General features: G+C 44.0%; 1 pseudogene; it reads left to right on the forward strand.

Moving 5' to 3' along the window:
* The first annotated feature begins 3,634 nt into the window (after positions 1 to 3,634).
* On the forward strand, positions 3,635 to 4,410 carry LOC116468103 (WW domain-binding protein 2-like; annotated as a pseudogene).
* Positions 4,411 to 9,905: the final 5,495 nt, after the last annotated feature.

Consider the following 9,905-nt stretch of genomic DNA (forward strand, 5'->3'; position numbering starts at 1 on the left):
TAGAAGGGTTTATGTAGCAACTCCAACACCATTACTAGATGTGTTTATGGTTATGTCTTTAGTCTTTATCTTCCCTATGTATAGTACATGAGCATGAGGGTAGGTACATACTTTATTACTGTACATCCATGATTTCACACAAAATAAATGCTTCATAAATATTTGTTGTATGATTAAATAAAAATTCTGACTGCTACTGCAATTACACAATTGATTCCTCAGTGTACATTCACAAATATTTATTGCTTTTTTAAAAAAAGATTCTCATAGTCTCAATCACAAGGTCTGTCCCTTGAGGAGCTAGTCCTCATTTTTTTTACAGGCTTTTTGGTCACCTTCTGAAACAACAAGTGAGGGGACCATATTTACTCAGTGGAGCTTCTTGTATGACCAATACCAGAATATACTACAAGCAAATTATGTTTCTTTCTTCAACTTCTAGAAAAAAAGAATGTCATCTGTGAGTACTGTCAATGGTCTCGGAGATTCTCATAGGCAAGGGGTTCCCAAATATGAGTGGATGTGGCTTGATGACCACAAGGCATTTTGCTTGTGTCTTAAGGCTTATTTCATTCTGAAGGTCACAGACTATGACTTCCCCAAGTGAGAAGTGAGCCTCCTCCCAACCTTCACTTTGGACAAGGGGCTTAGCCTACAACTATTAACAACAACCAGGCACCAACCGGTGTAGGAAGCAGATGCATTTTTCTTAGGCCAGTTGCTATTAAAGCAAAACAAAACACTTCCCTCTATACAGAAGAGTTGGTATCTTTTAGATTGCAGCTGTTTTTGCTTCTCACTGATGGCTGCATTCCTGTTTTGGACAAGAGACAATTATCTACAAAGTGTGTAATATCATCAGGGGGCCTGGAATTAGAGGCAGTGTATCAGCATTAAATAGAAGTAATTATTATTACCAGTTTACACTTTTGGATATGGGGGTTATTTTGCTTTCTACTTTGAGCTACACAGATGAAGAGTACTATGTAGGTGTTACTGGCTGCATGTTGGGAATGTTATATATTTAAACAGTTTGCAGTTAATTAAGAGTATTGACTTGGAACTAAATCACTGGTCTCACACAACATCTGTGCTCTCTTCCTATCTGTCTATGTATTTAGATGGTGTCTATCACTGTGGTATCTAAGTGCTCTGAAAATCTAATTAGGCTAATTTCAACTTCCTCTGTGAGGGAGAAGGATCTACCTCTCTTCATCACCCTTCCTGCCAGAGCCTTCTTGAAGGGAGTCATTATTATTCCTTGAAGAGAAAGGCAGTTGAAAGAGAGCCTCAAGCAAGAAACAGCATTTCTCACCTTCCTTGAAAGTTGGGGGTTTGGCTTCTAGAAGTGTTTTCAGCTTGTAAACGGCACCAGAAAGGCAAAAGGGCAGATGCTGCTGAAGAGTCTGGTAACATGTATACAGGGGAAAGAACGCTGGAAATTTCCTTGCAAGCCCTGGGTTAAAGAATTTGCTGGTAGATTATGCTTGATTGTGTACTCACGACGTCCAGGCCGCCACCACCTGACAGACGCACAGTGTTTGTTTATCCAAGGAGCATAAAGGCAGTGTTCTCTTTCCAACAATGAACAAGTGTTGTTGTTCCGTCTGTGGGTCTCTGTTAACATACCCACATCTTAATTTCTGGGCTGAGGAGAGCTGCCTGATTTCACTGGTTTTCGATGTCTAGTCTGCAGCTAGAGGTATGGAGAAGACAGCAGCACAATCATTGTGCGTTCCTTTTTGTGGTCATAACCCACAAGGGTTACTCTTCCAGAGTGAATCCAAAGGCATACATTCATGCACAGGCAGAGAATTGCAGTCACACAGCAGAGCTTGTTAGTTGGAAAGGAGAAAGGATCAGAGATGGCCAAGTATGTTAGTCTGAGCTGGGCCAGGAGCTCTGTGATGGAGTATGAAGGAAAAAGAAGGAGGTTAAAAAAAATCACTGCTTTACCTCACTCACAGCTCAAACACAACATGGCTAGTTGTTATCAAGTTTTTGATGTCAAAGTTTTTTTTTTTCACTCTTTGCTTGAAATTTGCATTATGTAGAGCAGTGGTCCCCAAACCCCGGGCCATGGACCGGTACCAGTCCATGGCCTATTAGGAACCGGGCTGCACAGCATGAGGTGAGCAGTGGGCAAGCGGGCATTATTGCCTGAGCTCTGCCTCCTGTCAGATCGGCAGCAGCATTAGATTATCACAGGAGCATGAACCCTGTTGTGAACTGCACATACAAGGGATCCAGGTTGCCTGCTCCTCATGAGAATGTACTGCCTGATCATCTGTAGTCAAACAGTTTCATCCTGACACCACCCTCAAACTCGGTCCGTGGAAAAACTGTCTTCCACAAAACCAGTTCCTTCTGCCAAAAAGGCTGGGGGACCACTGATTTAAACTATCCAAGAAAATGATGGGAATGTTTGGCTGGGAATATTGAGATCAAGTTCATTTTTTAAAAAGGAATTTTTTAATTTCCTCATAAACTGGGTGCAGTGCTGCCTGTCTGTAATCCTAGCTACTGGAGAGGCTGAGACGGGAGGATTGCTTGAAGCCAGGAGTTCAAGACCAGCAACGGCAACACAGACCCCCATCTCTAAAAGAATATTTTAAAAATTGTCTCCTCTTTTTTGGGATGCAGAGTTTCACTGTGTCACTCATGCTGCATCGCAGTGGCATAATTATAGCTTACTGCAGCCTCTACCTCCCAGGCTCAAGTGATCCTCCCACTTCAGCCTTCTGAGTAGCTGAGACCACACATGTGTACCACCACATTTGGCTAATTACAAAAATGTAGAGATAGGGTCTCACTATTTTGTCTAGGATGGTGTCAAACTCCTGGGCTTAAGTGATCCTCCTGCCATAGCCTCCCAAATTGTTGTGAGTACAGGCATGAGCCACTGCGTCCTCCTTCTGGCAAAGAAAATTAAGAGTACTGGCAGTATGAGAGATTTGGTATAAAAAGACTGAGACCAGAAATGGTAGGGTGGCAGCACTTGGGACTGTCCCTCTCCTCCAAGCTCCCCTTGGTCTCTGGAGAAGGATCGTGGGGCCTCTCTGCAGGTCCGTCCAGGATCTCATTAAAGAGAGTAGTGGGGACCTAGCATTAGAGAGATTTTATAGCCTGAGGATGTGCCCAACTGTGACAAGAAGATGACTGTTGACCAAAGCCAATCCTTCACCCTCAGAAATTCAAAGATCAGTCCTCGGAGCAATAGCATCTTTCCAGAGCTGACACTCCGAGGAGAGTGCTGCATGTGACACTGCCACAGATACGAAAAGCAGAAACTTCCGCATGCAAATGACCACGTGGAAAGAGAGGAGCACAGTCCTCCCCCTCCTCCCTTAAGCAACATAATTAGTAGCTGAAATCTCTATGAGGGTCCCCTAAATGGCTGAGCCATTTCACTGGCCCATTAAATGAACACAAAAATTTGTTTGTAAGCTTAGTCCTTGGCCTGCCTCCACTGACCTTCTAAATATGGAAGACCTAGGCTAACTTCAAGATTTCTTTGGGAGGGTGTGGATTCCCCTGAGTTGCTTCTCTACCTAAAACGTCACGTTTGTGAAGATGTAGCCACCACCATGGGCTGGTCAACTGCAGGATGGGGCGTCTCGGGGCTGCTTTTGGAAAGACTATGGTGCTCAACGAGAGTCACTCCGAGGGCGGCAGAGTGATCACCAACAACACTGAGAGCACCCCAGTGTCCTACAATCTTGTGAAACTTAAGTTCAGTGACATGAAGAACGTGCCAGAGGCCTCCAAAGGGACCAAGAAAGGCACCATCTACATTACCCCTTTCATCTTTCTGTCCAGGGCGAAGGATGCCATGCAGTCCTTTGTATGTCATTTTATCTCGTGAAGGCCTGTGAGATCAAGCAGTCTGTGTTTGATACAAACCACATCAAGGGAACAGTGAACGCCGAAGCAGGCAGTGACTGGGAAGGCTCTGCTTCCCGTAAGTCCGCCTTCACGGCAGGGGGCGCCACTGAATCTGGACAGCAGGTGCTGCAGGTGGCATCTCAAGCGTCCAGGGGTGAAGCCCTCAGTGGAGCCTACGGCCACTCTCACATGCCTGGCAGGACTTGTGCCTTTCCCCCGCCAGTCACTAGTGGAATGTACCCCTGCCCTCCTGGCTCCTCTTCTCCACAACCTTCGCCTGAGTTCTATCCAGGACCTCCCAAGATGGACAGGGCCATGGGGTATGTGCAGCCCCCACCACCGCCCTATCCTGGGCCCACGGAACCTCCGGTCAGCCCCGATGTTCCCTGCACTCCTGCAGCCGAAGCCAGGGCCACAGAAGCATCTGCCAGCACCTATTATAACCCAGGCAAACCACACCACGTCTCCATGCCCACGAAGCAGCCTCTGCCATCTTACCGGAGGGAAGATAAGAAGACCCAGTAGACGCCTCCCACCTCCAGCCTCCTGCCTCCCTCCCAGTCCTTGTTTCCTACCCCTTCCCTCAGGGCTAGGGCTGCGGCTGCGGCTGCGGCTGGGGGAGGTGCGGGAGGGCCTCGTTCTTCCTCCAGGTCTGATCATAAACAGTTACCAGGAACGAGCACAGGGGGACAGTTGGGTCCCTGGCCTCGGGAGAGGCCCCGCCCCGCTTCCCAGCCGCATGCCTCTCTCACATCTCTGGGGCTCTTGGGAGCACGGGGTGTCCCTCCCGCCCCCCACGCCCCTGGTCCCGTTTCACTCTCGTAGCTTCTCCCTACACAGGGACTCTCTGGCCACCTCCTCCACTGCAGTCCGGCTCCCTTGGTCTGGCAGCCACTCTACACTCAGCCTCATGAGCCCCCTCAGACCAGCCAGGTGTCTTCCCAGAGACCCCCGCCAGGCCTGGTTCACATTCCCTCCTCTGGTCTGTGCCTGGCCTGGAAAGGCCACCATGTGCGGACTGTCAGCCCAGATTCCACTCAGCCAGGTTCTGGCCCCAGCCACTGTCACCCTCCCCTTCCCTGTCCTGGGTCATGGTGTTGCCAACTCCATGTGACTTTTGAGGCTGTAAAATGAGCTTCCAGGGCTTGAGTGGCATCAGGGCAAGCACACTGAGGCTGGGGAGGAAGCCTCCCTGCTTTCTGCTAGTGTTTCTGGAATGTGCTTTCCATCTCCTCTCTTCCCTCTAGAAGGGGCTTCTCTACTGGAACTAGAGAATGCATATCTGTGCCGTTGTGCCACCTGGGGGCTGCTGGGTGGGCCAGGAATGAGGGCCCCTGACCCTGCATGCTGGTGGATCCCCTCAGCCTACCTCTTCCCCGTAAGCCTCATGCCCCCGGATACACTAACATTTGTTCTAGTTCATTCCTGTACTGGCCATGAAGTGAGGAGATGGTTATTTAAAGAGACTTCCATATTTATTTGACAAAAAATCCAGTTAATATATTAATGTGAAATAAATCCTGTTTGCACCTTGAATTGTTGGCTGAAAATGTGAAATAGTAAAAATGAAGTAACAGGAAAAAAAAAAGTAGGATGGTCCAACTCCTCTCTGCCTGAGACTCGTTGGATAATCTCTGTGTCTTTGACATTTTATCTGTAAAAGAGATTATACTCAGGTCCTCTGTTCCATATGTGGGATGACAATAGGGGCAATATTTAATCTGGACCATAAATCTTTAAAATCATTTAATTTTCAGCTCTTCTGCAATGTAATACAACTACTACTTTATATATTTAGGCTACTTGATACTTTTGAAGTAATTCAATATGACTCTTTCAAGAACAAGAAAATGTATCAGATAGCTTTTTGAGGCCATTTAGGGATGGAGGCAAGCCATGAGTTCAAGATTCAAGGGAATAGGAAGAGGCAAACAAATAACACTTTCTTCCCCCCTGGAGTTACTAAACAGTGTGAGAAATAAAAAGTATGACAGACAGGAGACCACAGTATCACCTTCTTATCCTGATACTGGAGAATGTGGCTTATATCTGCAGGCAAGTCGGTTTCATAATATAGAGCCTCAGAATGAGACAGACTTTATGGGTGGGTCACATTAGCTGGATCACCACTGGCCCCCACCCAGGGGAACCTGCCCCAGAGAACTTGGGGTGTGGAGAAGCAGGGCAAAATGTTTGCTTCCTATGGACTGCTAGTTCTCAAGAGCAGGAAAAGAGAAAACGGCTGGGAAATATGCTCAGTTTCTTCTCTCCATCTCATTCCCAGACAGCTGATTCCTCCTCCTCCCCGGGGGAGAGTGAAGGACAATATGGAACGAGCCCAGGAGTGTTGTGCTCTCTCCAAATGGAAGGAAACCTCTGGAATGGGAAAGAAGCATTCCCTCCTAACATGGTGTGTTCCTAGAAGGTAAGTGAGTATTTTCGAGAAGACTTCTTATTTTTTATACCACCCCTAGAGAAGGTAATGTTGTCTAGTCATCTACCACCCTTAGGAGTTAGGCCAAGAAACTTGGTACCAAGGGATTTTGCTAAGTCAGTTTTTGTATTTTAAAACAGCATCAGGAGAAGAGATTTAACCGACTCACCCCAGTGTAATTCTTGGATTTATATTGCTTTGATATGTTCAAAGCTATTCATTCTTTTCTGAAGTTTAGAAGGTAGGACCACACTTACCTGGGTGACAGAAAGAAAAGCTTCATTCTAGATTTTATCATGATAGCCACGATCCTCTTCGAAGTTGTACTCACTTATATGTAACTTCACTTATTCATTCTTATATCCACCTATTCAGTCAATTATGCATGTATTTTAAAATTCAGTAAGAATTCATGAGTTGTTTTTCACCTATGTGCCAGATACTATACTAGGCAGGAGGAAAACAAAACCAATTCTGTGTATACAAAAGGTGCGAAATAAGGGGCTCACATAGTCCTAAAAGAGCTAGGACACTGTATTGGCCAGCACCCCACCACATACCTATGTGTTTATCTGCTTTAGACCCTTTAGATCCTGGTATGCACTGGGGGTTGCAGAAAAGAGACATAAACATCTTTACTTGATTTCTCCATATAAAGTGTGTAACATTAGAAATGTAACTTAGATATTTATATGTGTCCGAGAGATTTGTACAAGAATTTTCACGGCAGCTTTATTTAAAATGACCCCAAACTGAAAATGACCCAAATGTTCATTAACAGATTAATGGGATGCTAACACTCAGCAATAGAAAGGAACTACTAATTACATACAACACAGATGAATCTCAAGCCATTACAACATAGTAACACATACAGCAGTAATACATACAGCAGAAGAAGCCAGATTAAAAGAGCAGGTACTATCTGATTCCACTGTGTGAAGTTGTAGAATAGGCGAGAATAAGTTATAGTGAAAGAAATCATAATAGGGGTCACATCTGGAAGTAAGTAGTGGGGAGACAGACTACAAAGGGATATGAAGAAGCTTAGTAGAGATGGGAATGTTTTATATTTTAATTGGGGTGTTTGTTATGCAGCTGTGTACATTCATCAAAACTCACTGTACATGCATTTTATGTATAAAGTATACCTTAAAATGTAAAGAGAAAGGTACAAAGATACAAATTGATCAAAGAATAAAAGCTCAATTAAGCATATTTTTAAAAAATGAAACCTATCAAAAACATTTCAAATGTTTCTTGGCATTTGAACTACACTTAAATAGGTCATGATTTATAATCTCCAAGCACAGAATGTTTTTCTTCCTAAACTTTGTACCTTTAGGGAAAAAGTTTTATTACAGAAATGGAATACAATAGGAAAAATAAGCTGCTTCTTAAATATTTAACTTAATACATAAAGAAAACTAGGGACTGTCATAATTAGAGAGAACACATGTAAGTCTTTGTTTACGTATGTATATTTATAGCTGACTGCATATAATTTTAGATGATAGTAATTGCCATTGTGTGTGAGTTTGTGAGTGTGTGTGCTGTGTACCAAGCAACATGGAGAAATAAAAGAAGGAAAGAGGGGAAGCAATATTGTCATAATTTGAAGAACTGGATGAAATTATTTCAGTACTGTCAAATTATAATCATTTACAAAAAGAATATATATTATTGGTTATTTTCATGTGTATTAATTGGCATTCAAGCCATCTGTATCATTTACTCATATATATTTAATGGGGAACATAAATATTCCTCTGCCAGCTAGAGAAGAGCCATCTATCAGGAGAGATGACAATCTTGGGCCTATTACTCAATAACTTGGTAGTAAAGGCTGAGCATTTTCTTGAGGTTATTAGAGTTGGATTTTAAACTTCTTTTATAGTAATGTACAGTGACATATAAAACACATTGCTTTAATGGATTTTTAAAACTCCTACCAAAAAAGTCCACTTTAAATGTAGTGAATGCTGATCTATGAAATGAAGTTTATTTCATAAGTCATAGTTAGCTTTTGAGCTTTAAGTCATATACTCTGTCCTAGAACACTAGTCCGATTTTAGTAGACCTGGAAATAAAAATGGAAATTGTTATTGGCCCATTCAGCTCCCATGTAGCAACTTTTTTTTTTTCTGTAAATGTAGTTGTGCACACATTTCTTGGAAGGGATAGAAGAGTTTCATTCCTGATATTGTCAACCACCTTTCATTCTGATAGTTGTGTCAATGTGTCACGGTCACCAGCACTATCAAAAGGGGCTTTGAAAAGAAATTGCATATTAAAAAGAAAAGCCTGGGGTGATTTGATGTGTTTCAGTTCAGCCTGGGAGTGGAAAGGGAGAACCGTGTGCTAGGCCCAGGACGCCTCCTGAGTGCTCTGTGTCAACCTGCTCTGTGTTAATTTGCTTGGCTAATGTCCAGAGAGACTTCTGGGACTTCTCAGTGCCCCACAATGTAGTCCTGGGACTTGCAGTGGCGCTGCAGTTAGGGTTGGCTCACAGAAGACTGTCAATTCACTTACATGGTGGCCAGCACAATTCCCCGTTTTCATATGCTGAAGCAGAAATATTTCTTTAAATAAGACAAAAGTATAGATTTAGTAGCATTCTCCCCTCTGTCTGGAATCATTTCCTTGAGTGTATGCTTCTAGTTCTCTGGTCTGCAAACTGGACTTAACGGTTGTAGACCACCATTTTAAGCAACTAGAAAAAACAAGGGCCATTCTTCCTTTGGCCTGATTGCAGAGCATTCACTTGTATCATTTGTATAGTTTCTGACATTCACCTTTCTGACATTCTGTCTCAAAGAGAGTTGGAATCTGTGTCTTTAAGGATGAGGACAGTTTGAGACTTGGTGAGAAGAATAGATAAATGACCTCTCCCTTCCGATTTGAACTCTGAGTTCAGAATTAGCAGTTCAGATGTGACTGGCTGAGCGTCGAATTGCTTCTCAGCCCTGCCGGTACATTGGAATCGCCTGGGGAGCTTTTAAAAAATTACTGATGTCCAGGCCCCACCCCTAGAGAGCTCATTTAATTGGTCCAGGGTGGAGCTTGGACACCAGTAATTTTTTTAAAAGCTCCCCAGGTGATCTTAATGTGTACCAGGGTTGAAAACTACTGGTTTACAGCAAAATAGTTTCAGTCGTAGAGCAGTAGCAAAAAAGGGGACCGGGGATTGAGTGTGGCAAAGAAAGAGAAGGTTTGCATGGCTTCTGTAATTCTAGCAAATACCCACAGCAAGGATCTGGAGATGCAAACATGAATCAGACAGGGCTATGCTCCAGGGGCTCATGGACAGTAAGAGAGGAAGACCTAAACTCAGCCCTGCAGTAGAGGGTGGTAAATGCTGCCCTAGTGGGGATGGGAAGAGGCGCAAGGCTTGTCTTGCAAACCAGAGGGAAGTGAAGCCTCCCTGGGCATTAGCCAAGCAAAAGCTAAAAGAATTACTCTTACTTAACTGAATCGCACGTTAAATACTCTATTCCTTCATCTGATCCTCACAACCACCCTGGGGAGGTGGTTTAGTCACATTCCATGTAGGAGGAAGAGGAAATACAGAGATGTTAAGGATGTG

This window comes from Hylobates moloch, unplaced genomic scaffold, assembly GCF_009828535.3.
Source record: "Hylobates moloch isolate HMO894 unplaced genomic scaffold, HMol_V3 SCAFFOLD_5, whole genome shotgun sequence".
NCBI lineage: Eukaryota > Metazoa > Chordata > Mammalia > Primates > Hylobatidae > Hylobates > Hylobates moloch.